This window comes from Pinus tabuliformis, chromosome 9, assembly GCF_031772625.1.
Source record: "Pinus tabuliformis cultivar Carrire ecotype Pingquan chromosome 9, CPIR1, whole genome shotgun sequence".
Taxonomy (NCBI): domain Eukaryota; kingdom Viridiplantae; phylum Streptophyta; class Pinopsida; order Pinales; family Pinaceae; genus Pinus; species Pinus tabuliformis.
In genome coordinates this window covers 172,642,728-172,666,588 of record NC_142307.1, presented here as the reverse complement: position 1 = coordinate 172,666,588, position 23,861 = coordinate 172,642,728, and positions in this window count along the sequence as shown.

Sequence of the window (23,861 nt, the reverse complement as noted above, 5' to 3'; positions counted from 1 at the left end):
CACTTAATGCAACGACCTACGCCATATTGACACCGGGGCCCGGAGACGTAGTCCCTCCTAGACGAACTCCATTATCAACATCTTGAGTTTTATGTTGTTGATTATTGTCATGTTCCTTCTTCTTTACAACATGCATATGTATTCATTTATGCTATTTTAAATGCAATTTTAATAACATCACAAAAGCAAAAGATCTTGGTTAAATCTGGGAGTTGAGTTAGCTCGGATCACTAGGGGAACAACATATCCCATATCAACCTAATAAACCACTAGAGGAAGAAGATTTTCCCTATCAATTTGATCAACCACTAGAAGAACGAGTTGTTTCCTTGCAAGTTGATAGGATAATAGGGAGTTGTAGTGGTTTGGAAAGGGGTGGAAGGTTTGCAGAAAATTTGGATGAAATCACAACAGAGGACCTTAGGGAGCCTATCCCTACTCACATTGTTAGAGAGCATGTCACTAACATCATTTGACAATATTTTGAGAAACATTCAGTTGTTGCACAAGCTCAAATACTGCATGTGTTGATAAAAAATAAGAAACTAAAACATGCCACAAAGATTTTGGGTGTCCAAGATACTAAAATAAGGAAGACACGTATGAATTTCACTAAAAATGTATCAAAGCCATTCACTATGTTTGGAAAATCAAGGAAAATCGATGTTCAAGCTGCGCACAGGGAAATTACAACTACTATTGTTGTACCAAGTGTTAATTTTTACACTTCCCTATGTTGTATCAATTACTTTAGTGTTATTCAATTCTTCAATTGGAAATATTTTCAACATTAATTAATTCTTCCAATCATCAATAGTAATTAAATATAGAACAGTAAATGCAATGAAAATAGGACACAATCAACATAGCAATGAGAGACACTATTTTGGTCAACTGTCAAACCAAGAGGTAACTACTCAAATCAATTTGTTCTATTCTTTCAGGTTGGTCTTTATTATATACATGAGGGAGAGACTGTTCATTTCATCTCCCGTGACTCTTCATATTTTCAATTATTTATTACGTCAGTTACACTTATTCACCCAACCCTGATGATTAGGTGTTAACATTCCCCACCCTCAATCTGAAGTGATGTTGGTGAGTCCAAGCACCATTCTGAATCTTTCAAGCTTTTCTCTTCCAAGTGCTTTGGTGAAGATGTCTACAATTTTCTCATTAGTGGAACAATGGAGGAGATGGATTGTTTTGGCCTCAACATGATGTCAAATCAGATAATATTTAGTATTGATGTGCTGATTCGGATTTAAATAGGAACGCAACAAATTACAGAGATAACCATAAACACAGATATGCAGCAGAAATAATACTTCCTTTCATTAATGTAAAATACTGAAATATGCTTACAAACAGTAATGGAAATAAACCAGCTAGGGTGATGGTAGCTTATCTCTAAGAAGAGATGTGGCGGCTACATGCCTCTGAACTGCGTTACAATGAGGCTCAAAGGCCTATTTATTGTTGAGAAATAATGGAAAACACTTCACATCCCAAAACCTAACCCTAGAAGATGAAACGCCAAATTGTGGGCCCTGTTTGGGTAAATTGGTACATCAATTTCCCGGGGTCATAACTTTGGCACCCAATCTCTGTTTGACGTGTACAATAGCTCATTAGAAAGATCTATCCGAGAACTATAATTTAGGGAAGAGCAACATCGGTCCATGGACCCATGTTGCTCCCATATTTCCCAAAAAATGTCGTTTAGGCCCTCAAAACGGCTCCGGAAGATCAGGACCCGAAAACCTGCTAAAAATAGTAAATTGTGCTATAATTAAAGAAACTGAAAAGATGAAAGAAACAATGGTGGGGGTCGAAATGGGATAGGTGGGTGGCCACCAACATCCACATGGATCATTCCTCCCCCCTTAGGAAGCAATGGTCCCCATTGCGTTGAGTTCCTCCATCTACTGAACTTGGTCCCTGCAATCTCGGATGTGTCCAGTAATAGTGGGAAGCATGGTCGAGGGCAGTATATATTGAACACTTGGTGCAGGCGAAGGAATGGAGGAATGTTGTGCTCCAAAGCATTATTTCCCACAACCTTAGTACTGGTGTAAGGACCATGTCGGTGTGGTTGGAGCTTCTGATGGGCTCTTGTAAGGCGTTCTTTTTGTAGATGCAACCAGACTTTGTTTCCCACCTGAAGCTTGTGTGGTACCCCTATGGGTGAGGAGAAGTTGTTCCTGTGTTTTGTCATGACCGTATTCCTTTGCTGCTTACTGTTGCATGGAGGAACCCTTTGTGGGGGTCATGGATGTGGTGACGATCTTCCCCTTACTTTGGGAGCGAATCAAACAGAAAATGAATTTCCTAGTCTGGGAGATGAGCTTGCTGCCTTTCTTAGCAGTGATCAAAGAGGTGACGTAGGTGGGGCTGCCTCCGGTATCCTGTATAATGAATCACCCAAAGAAATAATGACAGCGTGAGGCCTTGACTCATACACAGCATGTCTCCTCCACAAGTATGGCTGGCCTAATAGTACATCAAAAACATCCAGAGGTGTAACATCACACAATACCTTGTCTATGAAGGGCTTGATGTTGTAGGGAAGGTGGCACTGCTAGCGGACTTTGAGATCTCGTCCTTCTTGAAGCCACCCAATACTGTACGGTTGCGGGTGTGGTGTAGTCGGTAGGTCTAACTGCTTCATGACCTCTGCTGAAATGAGGTTCTTTTGCCTACCACTATTGACAATGAATTGCAACGGTGAACCCTTCACCCACATCTGTGAGTGGAAAAGACACTCCCCCTCCTCTGGATCTTTGGGTTCATTCTTATGGATCTTGGAGGTGGCAACAGTGATGCTGGGCTCTGCATCAATGATCTGCTTCCCTTTACCATTCCCCTTGTTGGGTTCTGACTCAGGGTCACAACATGCATCTGATTCTGAAGCCTTCAACTCGGCCACCAGCGACTGCTTGGTCCGACACTCACTTGTGTTATGACTGGGACTCTTGTGGAACTCACACCACTTTCCGGTGTCCTTCTTCGACTTCATGGTGTTGTTCTTTTCTTGTGGCTTCGACGGGTTGTCCTGGGCCACCCCACCTTGGCTTTGTCCTTTGGTCTTCAGATTTGCAGATCCAAAGTCTCGCTTCTTCTGTTTGAAGTTTTGCTCGGTTTTGACAGTGTAACGGTACACTGTGCCGAGCAAGGAGATGTTTAGGAATTCCATCTCTTCCTGGATGTATCTGTGTAGGTAGTCGCGGTATTTGAGTACCAAATGCAGCTCAGAGTCTTGATACTCAACTGTATGCGAAGGGTATGAAAAATGTTTGTGAACTCCAACACATCTTGGTCCCTTCCCTGCCACAGTGTGGTCCATTTGATGTATTTGTCCTCATAGCTTTTGACAGGGTAGTACTTTTCCTTGACGACATCCTGGAATGAATCCCAAGTGGGTGCGGTTGAAAATAGTGAGCCCGTACTTTCATTCTTCTACTCATAGTAGGTTTCCCACCAGTCCTTGACGTGGGGGGCTGCTTTGAGAAGAGCGAAAACAATATTTTCCCAACTTGAAAATTCATAAACAGAAAAATACCCATCTACCAGATTTAACCATTTATCTACGGCATCTGCGTCTATTTGACCCTCGAAGATGGGGATTTCAAAATTAACGTGTCCCTTAAACAGTGTGGCATTTCCAGAGTAGCTGTTGGAAGCCGATGCGTCGCCTCTGGGTAGCCGCTGAAGGATCTGCGCAAAGTTGTCCATCATCACGTTCCTTTGTCGCTTGAGCACTTCTTCGAGCAAGATTTTGATAGGATCTCCTACCCCCTCATCTTTCTTCTCATCCGCCATGGGAGGCCGTCAGGATTTTCGAGGCTGGTCTTGTAAAGGTTCGACCAGTTCAAGCCCTAACTCCTTATATCCCGACCTCTTTGGGGACATGCAAAAGCAGATCGCTTCGATACCACTGATCCAGATTTAAAAAGGAACGCAACAAATTACAGAGATAACCATAAACACAGATATTCAGTGGAAATAATACTTCATTTCATTAATGTAAAATACTGAAATATTCTTACAAACAGTATTGGAAATAAACTAGTTAGGGCGATGGTAGCTTATCTCTGAGAAGAGATGTGGCGTCTCCATTCCTCTGAACTGTGTTACAATGAGGCTCGAAGGCCTATTTATTGTTGAGAAACAATGGAAAACCCTTCACATCCAAAAACCTAACCCTAGAAGATGAAACACCAAATTGTGGGCCCCGTTTGGGTAAATTGGTACATCAATTTCCCGGCGTCGTAATTTTGGCACCCGATCTCCATTTGACGTGTACAATAGCTCGTTAGAATGATCTATCCGAGAACTATAATTTTGGGAAAGCAGCATGACCCAAGGTGCTCCCAGTTTTCCCAAAAAATATCATTTAGGGCCTCAAAATGGCTCTGGATGCTCAAGACCCGAAAAACTGCTAAAAATAGTAAACTGTGCTATAATTAAGGAAACTGAAAAGATGAAAGAAATAATGGTGGGGGTCAAAATGGGATAGGTGGGTGGCCACCAACATCCACCTAGATCATGTGCTTCGTTCAATCAAGGAGCCTTGGGTTCTTGGCCAACTTTATTTCCAAGGTATTATCAATCATGAGTGGAGTTGATTGTACTTGTTTTACCTGCATATATTCAAGAATTTTCCTGAGCCACACAATTTCTTTTGTTGCCTCAGCTGCTGCTACATATTCTGCCTCTGTTGTGGAATCTGCTAGAACTGATTGTTTGCGTGATCTCCAAGAGACAAGTCATGATCCAAGACTCATAGCATAACCTGAAGTAGATACCCCAGTTTCTTTGTCTCCATCGAAGTCTGAATCAGAGTATCCAATCAAGCTGAAATAGTCCACCTATGTATACTTGATTCCAAAGTCTTGAGTTCCCTTCAAGTACCTTAGAACTCTTTTTGCAGTAGACCAATGCCCCTCACAAGGCTTTTGCATAAACCTGGAGAGGATTCCAACAGCAAATGAAATGTCTGGTCTGGTAGTAGTTAGGTAGTTGAGACTTCCTACAAGCTGTCTATATTTTGTTGCATCCTCAAATTATTTTCCTTCAATGGATGTGAGCTTTAAGTTTTGTTCCATTGGAGTAGTAAGAGGATTGCATTCTGTCATGCCAAACTTGTTCAACAGATCTCCAATGTACTTCTTTTGAGAAAGGAATATGGACTTCAGATGTTGAGTTAGTTCAATACCAAGATAGTAATGAACATAGCCCAAATTAGTCATTTCAAAACCTTTCCTCAATTCCTTCTTTATGGATCCAATGTAGCTTTCATTATTCCCTGTCATCAAAAGATCATCTACATATACCACAAGATATACAATTGTTTTTCCAACCTTCTTGACAAACAAAGTTGCATCATCAAGATCATAATGTTTGAAATTGAGTTTCAGAAGATGCTCAGTTAGTTTTTCATACCAGGCTCACGGTTCTTGTTTGAGGCCATACAAGGATTTCACAAGTTTTCATACTTTATGTTCATGTCCTTTCACAACGAATCCTTCAGGCTGGATCATAAAAACATTCTCTTTTAGATCTCCATTCAAGAAAGGAATTTTTACATCAATTTGATGGACTTTCCATCCGTTTTGAGCTGTTAGGGAAAAGAGTGTCCGTATGGTAGCCCATTTTGTTGTGGGGGAAAAAGTCTCCTCATAATCGACCCCTTCCTTCTGTGCAAAACCCTTTGCCACAAGCCTGGCTTTGGTCTTGTCAAGTGAGCCATCAGTTTTATACTTGTTCTTGTAGACCCACTTGCAGCCAATTGGTTTGGTTCCCAATGGAGAATCAACCAGTTTCCATGTGCCATTCTTTATTAAGGCATCATACTCCTTTTGCATCACTTCTTTCCATTCATCATGAGAAGCAGCTTCTTTGAAGGAAGTTGGTTCGAAATATGTAGACAAATTTAATTCACAATCATAAGAAACATCCATATCAACAGGTGAATCAGAGTCATCTACATCACCTCCATTTTTTTGGTTTGAATTTCTAGTTCCTGTCTTTCCATCCTCATCGGGATGAACACTTTCAAGTGTCTTTGTCAACCACTTTGGGGGACCTTTCTCGGATGGTCCAGGCTGCTCCGTTGATTGATTTGGGACTGAATCAAGATTGGGTCTCCCAATTCTATCAATCACATCACTTAAAGTATCATTCGTTGTTGGAGTTTCATGCAGGGGAGAGAGTGCTTCAGAAGAAGATTCCATAGGTTGATCTAGTATAGGAATCCCCCCTTTAAGATGTGGAATCTGATTATCAAATTCTTGAAATGATTTTGCATTTGCGAATCTATCCAAGCGATCAATTTTCCTCTCAACAACATTGTTAGTTTTGGATGTTTCAAGAAATATTACATCTCTAGATACAAAAAACTTTTTATTGACTTCATCATAGAGATGATATGCTTTGGAGGAGTTTGAATACCCTAGGAAGATACACTTACGACTTCTTGCACCAAGTTTGTTTCTATGTACCTTTGGTATCAAGGCATAACAAGTGGAACCAAAGACCCTGAGATGCTTTACCGAAGGAATGTGCCCATACCACATTTCATAGGGAGTCTTGTTTCTGATAGCATTAGATGGACATCTATTCTTTATATATACATCACATAGAACTGCATCAGCCCAAAACATCAATTTTACATTTTTGAAAAACATCATGGAGCACACCATATTTAAGATTGTCTTATTCATTCTTTTAGCTACAACATTTTGTTGGGGATTATAAGGTACAATTGTTTGATTTTTGATCCCATGTTGGCGAAGATAGTTTTCAAATTCATTTGAAGTGTATTCTTTTCCATTATCAGTGCGAATAGAGCCAATATGAGATTGTGCATCATTTTCAATCCATGCATGAAATTTCTTGAATGTTTGAAAAGCATCATATTTGTTCTTCAATAAATAAACCCAACACATTCTAGTGTAGTCATCATTAAATGTCATCATATATTTATTTCCATTTGCAGAAGGAACGAGCATTGGACCACATAAATCTGAATGAATGAGTTCAAGTTTTCTATGTGCTCTTGAATGTGAATCATGAAAAGATTGTTTTCTATGCTTTCCTAGAATGCAAGCATCGCATTGCTTAAGTTTCCTAGGAATTGTAGGCAATAACACCATTTTTCTTCAACAAGTAGAGGTTGTCATAGTTCAAATGTCCAAATCTAGCATGCCATAATAAACTTGATGGAAGTGTACCTTCTTCATAATGAGAGTTGTATGAGAAATGTTGTGCACAAGCAGAGGTACCCTGCAACTTGAGAATCCTTTCTTCTTCTATCACCCTCATGACAAGTGAGTGATCAGATGCTTTTATCACCTCAAGCTTGCCATCAGACATATGAATGGAGTGACCTTGCTGGCTGATGTGGACCAAGGACAGCGGGTTTCTCTTCAACTGTGGGAGATATAGAACATGATGCAGAAGAAAGTCTGGAAGACCAGGCAATTTAAGCCTGATTGTGCCAAGCCTTAATGGCTTGATTTTTGATTGGTCTGTAAAGTATACTGCTCCATCAACATTGTCAGTAAATTCTTCAAAAAAATCCTTTCTATGAGTCATGTGGGAAGTTGCTCCTGAATCAAGAAACCAATAATTTTTCCAAGAAGCAAGTGAAACATTAAATAAGTCTTTATTTACTCCAATATTAGATTGTGCCACAACATAATGAGCGGATTTAGGTGCTTTACCTTTGTCTGTGTCATTAGTTTTACCTTTGGGTTGGTTTCTTTGCTTCTCAATTTTGTCCCAAGGTAACTTGCATGTGGAGGCATCATGTGATCCATTTCTTTTGCAACGTATGCAGTGCAAATATTCCTTTTCTCCTTGAGAGTGTCTGCCCCCCCTGCCTCTGAAATATCTTCCTCTTCCTCTTCGACCACCTCTTCCTCTGGAATAATCTTGGGCAAGATTATTTTCTTTATGAGCAAGGCACACAGCCTCTTCAGAAGATTCATGAGCTGTCTTCTTTCCAAAAGCTTTCTCTCTTTCAGCAAAATTTTTCACAAGGGGTGAAGGAGCTCGGCAAATAGGGTTTATGCAAACCACTGCAATGGCGTAGAGTGTGTCGCCTCTGCCTCCTCAAAGCGGACGCCTACTTGAGCATGATAGTACTCCATTGGATTAACCAGTGTGAAAATGGATAACCCCCAAGGGGGGGCTTCAAAGCCCTCCCCCACCTCTAATCGAGAGCCTTCAGTGCAAACTTGGACTTTGGCATCAGGGCCGGAACATGAAGAGGTGGATAATAGAGAGCCCCCTCTGCAAGATAAGACAAACGCATTCCCTAGTCAATCAGAAAGATGCAGTGAGATACCAGAAAGGAAAACAGAGCACGAAGAAGTGCCTAGGGTCACCTCGAAGACATGCAAACCCATAGCAGCTGAAAGGCCCAAGATAGAACTACCCAGTCATAAAATCAATGGGCGAATCCAGTATATGAAGGACCATGCACTCATTGGAAAATTTATTGGATTCTGGCCAACATAAAAAGCATTGCATGGATGGATCTCTTCCAAATGGAAACCCAAGGGTCATGTCACCCTACAACTAGGACCAAAAGGGTTCTTCACGGTGATTTTCTTTTGCATTGAAGACAAGAATAGAATCATGGATGAAGGGCCCTATTTTTTTAACTCTGCAGGATTGTATTTAAGGGAATGGGTAGAAAGATTCAACCCGGATAAGGAGGACCTCAGCTGGGCACCAGTGTGGATCAGGATGTACTCGCTACCAGAGGAATATTGGGATGAGGATTCGCTCAAAGATATTGGAAACGGGCTGGGGGAATATATAAAATCGGCAGAAGAGACGAAGTTGCGTAGATATACATCATATTCCTGCATTTTTGTCTTCATGCGCCTGGACAAGGCCCTGTCGGATTCGGTAAGTCTCTTCCATGATGACTATGAATGGATTCAACCCTTAGATTATAAACATGTACCCTTTCGATGTCGCAAGTTTCATGCTCATGGGCATCTTTTTCGATACTCCCGTTGAATGCCAAACCCAATCCTCAGACCCCTCTGACAAGTAGACCCAAGATGGCTTCACCAAAGTAGTAAATCACAAAATATCGCACAAACAATCCTCTACTGGGAAAAAGCCCTAGCAGGACATTGCATCCTTTCCTTCTACTAGTAGTAGCTTTGAGATTCTCGCCAAAACCTCTGAAGATAAGCCCCTGAATTGGAGGCCCAACCCTTCGCCCATCTTCGCACCTGCAATCCCTCCACCTTCTGGATCCTCTCCCACTCCTCGCACTCCCAAAGATGACCATGGATATCCTAAGGAGGCCAGGAAGAACTCAGACTGGAAAGCAAAGGACATGGATGTGGACGGCGTTCCCAACCAATCCATGAGCATAGCAATTACTTCAGAAGACACTGGCCAACCACAACTGATGGACGAAGAACTGGAAAGAATTGAAATGGGAGGACTTGACATTCTGGAGCTCGAACTAGCCTGCAAAAAGAAGGACTATGACAAGACTCCAGAGCATCAGCTCATCACACTGGAGGTCATCATTTCTAGGGCATACCAGCAACAACAGCTAGGCATTCAACCGGGCAGTCATTGGGATGGCGGTCTCCTCCCAAAAGATTCCAAAAAGAGAGGGAGAAGAACAAACCTCCAAATAGGGAAAATCCTGGTTGACTCAGGCAGGTATGCAAAGTTGACAAAGTACTACAAGCCCACCACCAGTAGTGAATCATGAAGCTCACTTCATGGAATTTAAGAGGACTCAACAGCCCAGGGAAACTAATAATGATAAAAGACATGATAAAGCAGGAGCAGCCACAGATTTTCTTTCTGCAAGAAACGAAGTGTAAGAGTATCACTCTTGGTAACATTCTCTCCAAAGCATGGCCAGGAAGTTGTTCGGTAGCATTTGACGCTTCAGGGACCTCAGGCGGGTTGGCTATTGCCTGGAACTCACAAGCGATAATGCTCATATATTTTCATGCATCTCACCACATTATTTAGGCCACTTTTCACATAATAGGCACTAACATCCATGGCCATCTCACCAATGTTTATTTCCCACAAGAGGCAGGTAATAAAATAGCTTTAATAAATACTATAGAAGTACTGAATCTCAATAGATTCCATCCTCTTTGGATCATTGGAGGCGACTTCAACATGATCACTAAGCTAGAGGAAAAGCAAGGGGGTCGAGCTAAGATGGAGCAGGAAAATGGCCACTTCAAAGAATTCATCCAAAATAATTCTTTAATCGATCTGCAATTCTGCAATGGTACGCACACATGGAGCAATTGTCGGACTGGAAGGCAACAAATCGCTTCTAAACTGGACAGATTCCTCATAACTGATAGTGTGGTGCATTTGGGAGGTGACATAGTGGCAGCAATTCTCCCTTACTCAAGCTCAGATCATTGGCCCATATCCCTCTAGTGGCAAAGACCGGGCAACGCCAACAGGAGACCATTTCGCTTTGAAGCGTTTTGGCTCACCCATCCTGCATTCAAAGACTTCATCAAGCATACTTGGAACAACTTCCAACCACCAGAGGGATCTAAAATGTTCCAGTTTCAACAGAAACTCAAATATCTGAAATCCCAAATCAAGCTTTGGAATCAAGAGACTTTTGGAAATATTTTTCAGGCGCAACAGGACTTAAACAAGGAAATGAAAGAGCTCCAGCAACAAATAATCACGGGGGGACACAATGAAGGGACTTTGGAACAGGAGCAACGAATTCACAATCAACTGGAGGAGAGGAGAAAGCAAGAGGAAATATTATGGAAGCAGAAATCTAAGATAAGATGGCTAAAAGAAGGAGAGAGAAACACTAAGTTCTTCCACAGAACCATTGTTCAGCGAAGAATTCACAACACTATCTCTTTCATTCAGAAGCAAGGTGGGGAAAGAGTAGAAAAGCATGATGAGATCGAGCAGGAATTCATAAGACACTTCCGGCAAGTTCATCAAGAGTCCCAAACAGATAGACGGCCTGCTATTGAAAAAATCACCCAAAATGTGCCGAAAATCATCACAGAAGAACACAACAAGCTCCTTCTTCACCCAATTCTGCCTCGGGAGGTGGACACCGCAATGCATCAGCTCAAGGAGGGAAAAGCCCCTTGCCCGGATGGCTTTACTACCACTTTCTTCCACTCCTTCTGGGAGCTGATAAAAGAAGAGGTCTGGCTTGTGGTGGAGGAATCGCGCACTCTTCACTGGCTTCTGCCCTCTCTCAATTCTACTTTCATTGCGCTCATTCCTAAAGAAGAAAGCACCAATACTCTGGATAAATTTCGTCCAATCGCTCTATGCAATGTAATCTACAAAGTGATATCTAAAGTCATAGCCAACAGATTAAAGCCGCTACTGCCCCTGCTCATTTCGCCTGAACAATCTGGCTATGTGGAAGGAAGACAGATCTTGGACGGAATCATCCTCATGCATGAAATCATACATTCTCTCAAGCACTCCAAACAGGCAGGTATGATTCTCAAGCTTGACCTTTCAAAAGATTTTGATAAGCTAAGTTGGGCATACATACAAAAAATGTTAATAGCTTTTGGTTTTTCTCCAATGTGGGTTCGCTGGATTCTGAGCCTCATATCTACAACTTTCTTCTCCATCCTTGTAAATGGCATCCCATCCCGTCCCTTTAGTCCCTCAAGAGGAGTAAGGCAAGGCAACCCCCTCTCTCCATTCCTTTTTGTACTCATGGCGGAAGGCTTGGGCCACCACATCAAACAAGCCCTCCTCTCCCAGTAGATCAAAGGTCTATCCATTCACAACTCCCTTGCAATAACCCATCAGCAGTTTATCTATGACAACATGCTTTTTGATTACCCGTCGGTACAGGAAGCCTCTATGTTCAAATCCTTGTTGAATGACTTCTCTGAGGCTTCAGGAACAAGCATCAACAAGGCCAAATCGCAGATTTTTTTCTTCCACACTCCACCTGTTATTCAGCGCGCCATAGCTCGTATCTTGGGATTCTCCATAGACACTCTCCCTTCTAAATATCTTGGAGCCCCCCTTATTGATTCGGCCATCAAGCATGCCTCCTGGCGTATGCTCCTCGAGAAGCTTGAATCCCGCCTCAACTTATGGACACACAGATCTCTGAATATAGCTAGTCGATTGGTGCTAATTAAGGTTGTGCTACAGGCAATGCCACTTTACCTATTCTCAATCCTTGCAGCACCTAAATGGGTAATTAAAAGAATAAAGGATCTACAACACAACTTTCTTTGGGGGGCTATAGGTACAAATTGCAAATGGGCCTTGGTAAAATGGACCACTGCGTGCAAGCCTAAAGAACAAGGGGGTATTGGTCTGAGAGACCCCAGTCACAGCAATGCTATTATGTGCGCAAAAATCTGGTGGCAATGGCTATCCACCCCCAACAAGCCATGGGCAGCCATCTGGACTGCCAAATATGCCAATCACAGGCCACAGGAGGAGCTCATCAGATTAACTCCCAATGCAAAAGGTTCACTCATATGGAACGTAGCCAAACAACACTTCTTGTTGATACAACAACATAGTTTTTGGGAAGTAAGAAATGGCAGAACAACTTGGTTTTGGATGGACGCTTGGAACCAATTGCCAAAGCTCAATGGAATTCTCCGCCAGCTTCCAGGCCACTCCGGGGAAGAGCAGCATCAGGAAGAGATATGGCATTATTGGACTCAGGAGACAGATCAAGGGTATAGGCAATGGCAGCAAAGTGACAGGATAATCAGAAGCGCGGATCATCAAACTATGAGGGATCTAGAAAGGGAGCTCCAAAATCGTCGAATCAGATACTCCGAAGGCAGAGACATTCTTCGATGGGGCTACTTGCCAAGAGGAACCTTCTCCACCACAGAGGCTTACAAAATCATATCTTCAAATCTCTCGCCCCTGGACCCCATCTGAGGAAGAATATGGTCAACAGGCACCTGGCCCGAAGTCTCACTCTTCCTTTGGTTGGTGGGGCACCAGAAAATACTCACTTGGGACAAACTCAGACGAAGAAGCTATCATGGTCCCTCAATCTATGTTAATTGTAACTCTCAGGAGGAAACACTTCAGTACCTTCTGGATTCCTACACCCTCACCAACCATCTGTGGGAGAAGGCCAGTTTTTGATCTCAAAGAAGATGCAGGGTGACAGACGATATCACCAACTCCATTCGCCAATGGCATCAGAATCCCTAGAAAAGTGAAGTTCTCAACCAATTATGGAGATTGATCCCTGGGCTTCTCACTTGGTGTATCTGGAAGGAAAGGAACAAGCGCATATTCAAAGATCAAATTACTCCACTAGAGATCATCTGGGGCAACTTCTGTCTGAATCTCAAAGAGACCTTGGCACTTCGCATGTGGATGCCGGACGACTTTCCCACTCTTGCAAATGAGAAGGCCATCTGGGCTAATTGGAACATGCCTCTCCCACAGGGAACTCCTACTCAAGCCCCCTCAGAAAGCATCAACACAAAGAAGGAATCCTGGACCTCCCCTCCAAAGCACACTTTCAAGCTCAACTTTGATGGAGCATCAAAGGGCAACCCTGGAAAAGCTGGATTCGGTGGAATTTTCAGAAATCATGAAGGCTCGCCCCTCCTTATTTACTTTGGAAACATAGGATGGGACACCAACAATTCGGCTGAATTGGAGGGTCTATGGCAAGGACTCCTCATTTCCTGGAAACATAACTTTCATCCCCTGGAAATCGAAGGTGACTCCCTAATCCTCATCAACATGGCTAAACAACTCCTAAATGGGACTCATGCTAGGAAAATTGCCAATAGTTGGAGACTCGAAGCTAGATTGGAGGCCATAGAACAATTACTTCACAACAATCAAGCCATCATCTTCAATCATGTTAAGAGGGAAGGCAACAAGGTCGCGGACCTTCTAGCCAACTTGGGTGTGGAAACTGAGCACACCCTAATCACAGGGGCTCTAGATATAATCTAAAATCATGATCATGGATAGGAATGCAAACTTCTGGTTCAAAAGGATGATTCCCTCCCGGATGCGGGTGCTTGAAATGGAAATTAATATGACGGGACAAGGTTTTGGCGAGGTAGATCGCCACCTGCCCACTCAGTACAAGGTCTTAAAGAGTGGTTTGGAATTTGGTGCATGGCATGAGCGCAGAGATCGGACTATAGGATTTCAATCCAGAGGTTTTGGCTCTCACATCAGGTTCGACGTTATGGTTTCTACCCCCGCACGCTCCGGCCTACATCAGAAGGAGAGGTCCATCAATGCAAAAGTAATGGGAGGAGCCTCCCGAGGCATGCCAAAGAAGGATAAGGCCAGGGGAGGTCCTGGTGAGGCGGCGAATGCGACATTGCTATTTTATTTTCTTTTCTCTCTTGCCTTCGATCTCACTTCGGAATTCAGGTCGCTTGAGGGGATTCAGGTTCCTCTGTCGCTTGGCTCGGCCCTCTTGGCAGAGCAAACTCTGTTCCTCTTCGTGTTTCTTTCCAGTATTTTGCGTTGTTGCTTTCATGTCCTTATCAGAGTGATTCATCTCCTTTTCTGGTTGCTGGTTTCTGGTACAGGCAGGGATTTCTCTGAGCTAAGTTTAGCTCTCCTAGAGAAAGGGTTTAAGCTTAGAAAAGGTTGTTCGATCAGCAGGAAAAGTTGCTGCCACCCCCAGGTTCGTGTTGCTGTGCCGCATTCTTGGACCTCCGCAGTTGCCATACTCCAAATGCCTCGTTTACAACAAAGGATGGGCTGCCGTAGAGGCCAGCCAAGGCGCGCTCCCACTAGTTCGTCTTCTGACCCGCCCTCCCTTTCTAGTGAACTGTCAAATGGACATCGCCCATTTACCCGAAGTAGGAGAGGGAGGTTCCGTGCCACTAGTTCCCGCCACGGGCCTGCACCCACTTCTGGTTCTACCATCTTCACCTTTGATAGCACTCTGAATAGACCCAGGATAACTGCTTATTTCACCATGGTTTTCCATGAAGACAACCAAATAGAAGATACTGGTACTCATCCTGGGGGCTCGGAGGCAATCTCGGCTCCTTCTTCTTCCCTCCAGCTGAATGTGGGAAATGCTCCTCGGCAGGAAGCGAATGAACAGATTAGCAGAGCTTAGGATGTGATGATGGCTGACCCGGGTCCCTCTGTTCAGAACGTGGCTCAAGCAGGGGATTTGCCAGACTTTGGATGGTGTCGTATCATAGAAGAGCCTCCTGATGACTAGCTCGTCCACCCAAGCCTCTTCTTCTTGCAGTGTGCCCTTCACCATTGGGCATGATTGTAAGGAAAATAGCTTATCTCTGGTGCTTCTCAGTTTTTGGTTAATTTTGTATTGTCATGTGAATCTCAGTTCGGTCCCCTGCATGGGTCCTAAAAACAGACAATTTTTACATATGTTTTTTTGATAGTTCTGCCTCCGGTTAGTGTAGAGTTCTTGACTCCGGTCATGACGTAATTGTACCTTTACCTTGTTAATAGAAATAGTCTTATGCAGAAAAATAAATAAATAAATATAAATAAAAATAAAAAATAAAAAATAAAATAAAATAAAATAAATTAAAATAAAAATAAAATAAAATAAAAATAAAAAGTAAAAAAATAAAAAATAAATTAAAATAAAAATAAAAATAAAAATAAAAATAAAATAAAATAAAATAAAATAAAATAAAATAAATAAAAAATAAAATACAATAAAATAAAAATAAATAATTAAAAATTAAAAATTAAAAAAAAATATCTTTGAGATTTCCATTTGCTTGCAATGACTCAAGATAATTGGAGTAAGTAGGATTTCCATTTGCTTGCAGTGACTCAAGATAATTGGAGTAAGTAGGATGAAGTGCCTTGAGAAAATCTATCAGAGGAATATCTAGTTCAACATTAGTGACTTTGATATCATGCATTATAGATTTTACTTCTGATGCAACAGTAAGAGGATCATTGTTTTGTAATTCAAGAGTGAAGAGTTTAACCATGAGTTGAACAACTTCAAGTGCAAAGTGTGAGTCATAGAGTTCTTTCAACTTTTGTAACACTTCGAAAGTAGTTGAGAATGGCGAAATATGGCAACTAGCCTCTTCACTTATAGATGCTGCAATTAATGCATAGGATTTGTTGTTCTTATTTTCCCAAATGGTGAACTCCTTGTCTAAGGTAGGTTGTTATAGCTCTTTGTCTCCGTCTCCAACACAAACTCCTTTCCACAACTCATTGAAAATGATGGTGTGTTTTATCATCCGGGACCACTCAGGATAGTTCTCCATGCCAGTGAGAAGTATTCCCATAATGGATATGATTGAATGCATTGTAAAATCTGAGTACTGTAAAAAATACTTCTGCTGGAAAGAAATGCACTTCTGGTGGTAATTTTGCAAAAAAAAATACAATTCAAAGGGGCATTGGTCTGATAGTACTATATTGAAACATAGTACTATAATGAAAATGTAGAGTATTCAAACAGGCAGCGCAATATTACACAACAAAGGCAACGCGATTTTTTTTCGAGCACGATATTACACCATGTATAGAATATGTAATAACAAGAGAAAATACAACACTGAAAAAATACCATGTACAAAATAGCATAGTGTTCATTCATATGACTATGAGCGGTATTAATCAGGCAGCATAGTATTAACCAGCGTTTGTATGAAAACAACAGCCACACCACAAACGTTATATATATACTAGCTTATATATGAAAACAGCAGCCACACTTCGAGTCGAGAGCCTGGTCACATGTTCATCGATTCTCCCACAGTGTAGCATAGCTAGTAGGTGCCTCAAATATCCATGTGCGTTCCTGCCCACATCTGGAGGGTGGTTTAGCAAATACGCACGACGATTCAATTCCAAGCGCACCTGCTAATGTCTCTGCTACGGCCTCTTTGAATTGAATACCATTCCGCTACACCATACAGATACCATTCAAAACTATAATTCCAGCACACCATTGACCATCATAAGGAACGCTACCACTGTCATAAAAAACTTCACCGCATATAACATTTTAATCCATTATATGCCATGTCCATCATATATCACACAATGTCTTGAAAAATAGAGCTAACACGCATATAAAATGGTATATGGTCATAGTTTAAATTTCAACACAACATTAAAAAGTACCATTCCGAGCGGCACCATCACCAGAACGAGGTCTTGGTTCTGGCCAGCAGCTTTACGGAATCTATGGGACGAGACGAGACAGAGGCAGTGCGGTATTAACCAGCGCTCAGTGTACCAACGTATGTCTAGTGGTATGATTCTCGCTTTGGCTGCGATTTCACAAATAGAATGATACATTCCATTAGCCATCTAGAGGCCGGAGAGTAGGGCGTAAGCGTGAAGAAGCCATGCTCTTCCTCCTCAAACACTTCTTTGTCAAAATTCCTCAATACCTTTGCGTACTCGATCTCCTTGTTGTGCAACAAATCGCTTTGGGTGTGATAGCAGGAGTGGAGAGAGCCGAGATCGCCAAAATATGCAGTGATGGCGGTGGGCGTTATGAAGGGGAGGTATGCAGATTCAGAAAATGGCCTGCGTGTTGGCTACAACGTGCAAGATGGAATGACTGACCATAGTAGTGAAGACCGTTACCCTAAATCGCAGGTATGAGAGAGGAGCGCTATTAGCCCACACCAATGCAATATTCTCGTCGGGAGCACCAGAGAGCAGCACTATTAGACTGTCAGAACCAGGAGGAGCAGCACTTTTATGAAAGGCAGAATATAGGCAGAATAGGGAGTTACAAAGCAGAGAGAAGCCAAAATGGCGCTGGCTCTGATACCATGTTAGACCAGGAGGTAACTCCTCAAATCAATTCATTCTATTCATTCAGGTTGGTATATATTATATACATGAGGGAGAGACTGTTCATTTCATCTCTCGGTGACTCTTCATATTTTCCATTATTTATTTACATCAATTACACTTATGCACCCAATCTCGATGATTAGGTGTCAGCATCAACTACCAGGGACAAAACCCAAAAAGGGGGAAACCCTTTGAAATTATTCTTCTATTAGATTGTCATAAAATTCTCAACAGAGAGTATAATGAGTATTATCCATCAACAAGATTAAAAGGCTTTGATTATAAACCAAGTTAACTAACCATAAATTCAATCTACTAATGATAAAAACTCAAATATGGTCAGCTGTCACAAATGTGAAATTCAAGTCAGCCGCCCCAGAAAACAGTTTTGCACCTTTCGCTCAATTTTGTACCTTCGGTCTATCGTGTACTTAGCTTTTTACCTTCAACCTATTCTGCACTTATTTGTATACCTTTGGCTAGTTTGACACTTAGTTTTGTAGCTTCATCTTGTTCTGAACTCATTTCTATACCTTCAGCTATTTATGCACTCAAATTTTTACCTTTTACCTACTTTTCACTCAGTTATGCACCTTCAGCCAATTATGCACTTAGTTCTATACCTTCAGTATATTATGCAATCAGTTATGTACCTTCAGCCTTCTCTGCATTCAGTTCTGTACCTTCATCCTATATTACCCAAACAAATCAAGAGAGAGATGAAGAATGAGTTGATGTGTTGTCCAAATGGGTTGGAGGTCACTTGTATTTATATGTGTTGGAGGAGGGCTAATTTTTCTATAGGCCAACCTTGACAATTTGTAGATTATGGGATTCAATTCAAAAATGCACTTTCCCATGTCCATATTAAGTGCTTCAAAGGTCAAAATTGGTCCTCTTGGAAAGAGGAATTTAGTCCTGTGATTGATATTTTTTACTGAGCCACTAGATTAACACTCTTTCTTAGCTAGGGAGAAATTCCAATGCATCATGTAATCATTGCAAGTATGTTGTCATCATATCATGTCCCATATGAGATGAACTCTATCTGTTGAAACATTCTTGAATCTAAAGAACAAGAATTATATGGGATATTTAGCTACCATACTATATCCATTAGGGAGCCACTGTTACCACATAGAATAACTACCAGTGGGGAGCCAATGTTGCTACCCAATAATCTCTGCTAGAGGTGAGCCAATGTTGCTACCCAATAATCTTTGCTAGAGGTGAGCCAATGCTACAACCGAGGAAACCTCTACCACCAGGGAGCCAACACTACGAATAGGGAAACCCATATATAATAAGAGGGATGCCACTTACCTTATAAGGTATGGATCCCACCTATCTTACTACCTGGCAATAATAGGAGGGATACCACTTACCATAAATGGTAAGGATTGTGCATATCCTATTATCAATTGATCTTCCTAAATTGACCCTCACGAGTTGGTGGTAGAACACCTGCATCTCTAACTTGAGCAAGAAGAAACTTACCATCTGTGGTAAGGATCACACTTAACTCAAGAAACTAGCACCGAATGGCCAGGTGGGTGGGAAATACAAATGTCAACTAGGGTATACTTTGGAAAATCCAAAGGCCCCTCAACCCCAGAAGCTCTAAGGCTCAATTCCTCACCTTGAGAGCTCAAACAAGAGGGGAAGAGCATATCTTAGTGTCCTTGATCAACTTGGACCCTTATTCAAGAGGGTCACATCCATAAACCCATGCTACTCTATGTCTACAATATGCTCATAAGTTGAAGTATGACATAATATCTTAGCCCAATCATCATATATGTACCCATATAGTCTCATATCTCCAAAAGTATATCCCAGACCACAATCCTTCTTACGCTTGATCATCGAAAGATCACTACCTATCGGAAATAGATTGTCAATATATAAAACCAAAATCAAGGTCACACCTTAGACTATTTCAAAGTGGAGGTTCAGGTTGACACTACTTCTTGTGAATCCAAGCTTGTTAGGTCCCTAAAATACTAATGTATTCCCTCATTTTTATTGTCAGTGTAGCCGCTTATTGTTATTGTTATGCCCATATAGTACCCATATTGTTATTATTGTGCCCCATACAAGCCCACTATTGTTATTGTTGTTCCCTTACATTAGTATTATTATGTCAGCTCTGATTATATTGTGACCCCTTAGAGTGTTATGTATAGAAAGGAGGTTTTTTCATTTTAATAATCCAAGAATTGTTCATTTATGTAATTTAAAGGAGGTTTACCCCTCAAAGAGGTTAATTTTGAAGTCGTTGATCTACTTCTTCTATTTTTTGAGTTGGTTGCATAACATTTGGTATCATAGGTTTGGATTCTAGGGTTTCGCTGCTTCAAACAGGCCATCGTGGAATGTTCTATATAACATTTCGTTTACGAAGTTTCAGAAGTGGAAATTTAAACCCATTTGAGCTTAAATATTGATGAACCACGTGTCTGAATTTCAGACCTTGTCTCGCTATATTGTCAGAGATATGATCCAAGGAAGTTACGGTTTTTGTAGTCTCCCGAATTCCATCTGAAACATGTGACCTTGCAAAAATCATCATAAATTTCACTCTGAGCATTGGATTCACATTTAGTAAAATGTGGAAAAATGAGGACATCATTGAATTTGTTGGGTATCGTTTGTAGGGCCAAACGTTGAAACACTGACATGTTGCACTTCTACAAGTTCGCTCTATAGAATTAGTGTATAATCAAGTCATCGTGGGAGATTAGGAATAACTCTTTCTTTGAGAATCCAATATAGATCAGACCTATGGAGTTGGAAATATGACTCAGAGGACTACCATAGGCCATAATTTGGGACCTTGGAGATCCGAAATTATAGAGATACAATAGATTCAATATCAAGCTCCTACAAAGTGAAACAAAAAGGTGTGTAGTTTTTAAAATTTGCATAAGTTTTGTTTGAAAATTTAGTTTTGAATTGATTCAAAGGGAATAGTGAAGCATAATTATAATTAATTGATGCCCCGAAGAAATAAAATGGAAACACCTTGTAAGAAACCCTCAAGCTCTACTATGACACATGAAGAAGAGGAAGAATGCAACATGGTATACCAAAATTGCGAGACCAAATGCAACAAATTTTGCTCTCGCAAAAAGTAACAAAAAATGAATTGGAAGCCATGATGAATGTTAATATAGATGGTATAAAAATGGACATGGTAGCTTTTAATGATGGTTTAAAAGAAGACATGGAGGCAATAATGAATGTCAAGATAGAGGGGTTGAAGCAAGGTTTGGCAAAGTTTATAAAAGAAAGGAATCCCAATGGCAAAAATGAAATCCATGAAAATCATGATGAAGACAAAAGTAATATCAATTACTATTTTAGAGACTCCAATCTGGGGTTTAAGAACCACCACATTCCAAATATAGATATGAGTAAGTTTGATGGCAAGGACTCGATAACTTGGATACTACAGATCGAGAAATATTTTGATCTACATGATGTGCAACCCTCACAAAAGGTACAAATTGCATATTTATATTTAGAACCAAAACAGTTTGTATGGTATAGATAGATTTGTTTTCGTAAAATTCTTGTCACTTGGTCAATTTTTACGGAGGAAATGATAGCACATTATGAAGATACAAAGAGAAACACCTTCTTTAGCCAATTGATAAATCTAAAACAAAAGGGTTAAATAGTGGAGCACATTGAAGACTTACAAAAATTGAATATTAGGGTAACCGATATTCCAGAGAAGCATAAAATTGATGTCTTCATCGGGACTTTAAAATATAGCATCCAACATGAGGTTTGTTTTTGGGAACCTGATTCGTTGGAGAAGGCATTCAGGGTAGCAAAAAAGGTTGATAGCAAAATTATGGAAACAAGGAAGTCTACCACTCACAACTATAAATATAAACTTGTTGTTGGTCCTAATCTTCCACAACCTACAAGGTTGACAACACAAAATTTGGAGGAGAAAAGAGAAAAAGGGCTTTGTTATAGTTGTGATAGAAAATACAATAAAGGTCATAAGTGTCATGAGAAGAAATTATTCTACATAGATTGTGAAGAGGAGGAAGAAAAGGAATAAGAAACATCAAAACAGGAGGATATACACCAAGAACTAACCCCAGAGAAAGAAGAAATGAATCCGACCATATCTTGTAATGCATTGGTGTGAATTACCACTCATAAAACTCTCAAGATAGGAGGACGTATCAAGAAGAAAAAGGTAATAGTGTTGATTGATTCAGATAGTACTCATAATTTTATTCATTGTAAGATAGCCAAGGAATTGAATTGCTTCCTATATCTAGCACAAGAGTGTCAAGTGATAGTTGTAAATGGAGGAACCATAAATTTCTCTATAAAGTGCCATAATATCAAGCTATCCGTGGGATAATATGTATTGAATAGTTGAATGATTTCCATTCCAATGGGTTGTGCTGATGTTGTACTACGAATCTAATGGTTGCAATATTTGGGTACAATAAATTTTAATTTTCATGAACTTTCCTTGAAATTTTTTGGGAAGTAAAGGAAGTTGAATTAAAGGGTATAGCAGGGAAACTAGGAAAGATATTATATCTAATGGCATTACCAATCTTCTAAATAAATAACAATGGGGAATAATTACACAATTATGTTCACTAGATGTTCAAATAGAGAAATCATCTATTTCTCCATATCTCCAAAAAGTATTGGACAATCATTCCAAGGTATTTGATACTCCCAAAGGCCTCCCACCTATTTGTGATAATGATCATGTTATTCATTTGATTCCAAGAAGTGTTCCTCCAAACATCAGGCCTTATAGATATCCCTATGCCCAAAAGAGTGAAACTCAATGTATGGTTGCAGAATTGCTAGAGGCTGGTATAATTCAACCTAGTCAAAGTTCTTTCACTAGTCCAATAGTATTGGTGCACAAGAAGGATAGATCATGGTGCATGTGTCCAGATTATAGGGACCTAAACAAACTCACTATTAAAGATACATTTCCCATTCCTATCATTGATGAATTATTTGATGAATTACATGGAGCAATTTACTTCACCAAGTTGGATCTTCGTTCAGGATATCATCAAATAGGAATGAAGACCGAAGAAATTTTGAAAACAACATTTAGAACTCATGAGGATCATTATGAATTTTTGGTCATGCCTTTTGGCCTTACCAATGCAACTTATACATTTCAAGGTTTAATGAATTCCATTTTCAAACCCTTCCTTCAAAATTTTGTGTTAGTATTTTTTGATGATATACTAATCTACAGAAAGTCTCGGAAGGATCATGTTCAACATGTTGACAAGGTGCTCAAATTATTGGAGGAGAAACAATTATATGCAAAAACATTCAATTGTTTATTTGGAGTACAGGAGGTGGAATATCTGGGTCATATTGTATCTCATGAGCGTGTTAAGGTAAACCCTAAAAACAAATTCCATTAAGGAATGGAAAATCCTCACATCCATAAAGCATCTGTGAGGATTTGTTGGGTTGACAGGGTATTATTACAAGCTTGTTAAGAATTATGGGAGAATACGTTCACCCCTAACAACATTACTGAAGAAAGATGAATTTTCTTGGACTAGAGAAGAAACTAAGGTCTTTGAACATCTTAAAGAGACAATGTGCCAAGCACTAGTCTTAGCTATGCCAGACTTCCTAAAAACATTTATTGTGGAGTGTGATGCCTCGGGAATTGGAACTGGTGTTGTTTTAATGCAAGGAACACCCATTTCTTTTGAAATTCATCCAATCAAAGGAAAGTGTTTACAAATCCATTTATGAGAAGGATATGTTAGCAATACTTCATGCACTTAATAAATGGTGACCTTACCTAATAGGAAGACACTTGAAGGTAAAAACGGATCATGATTGTCTTAAATAATTTTTAGAACAAATATTATCTTTTGAAGAGCAACAAAAATGGGTCACAAATATGTTGGGTTATGACTTTGAAATCTTCTACAAAAAAGGGAAGCGAAATGTTGTTGTAGATGCACTCTCAAGAAAGGATATGGATGTGGAAGCATTGATTTTTGCCATTTCTATGA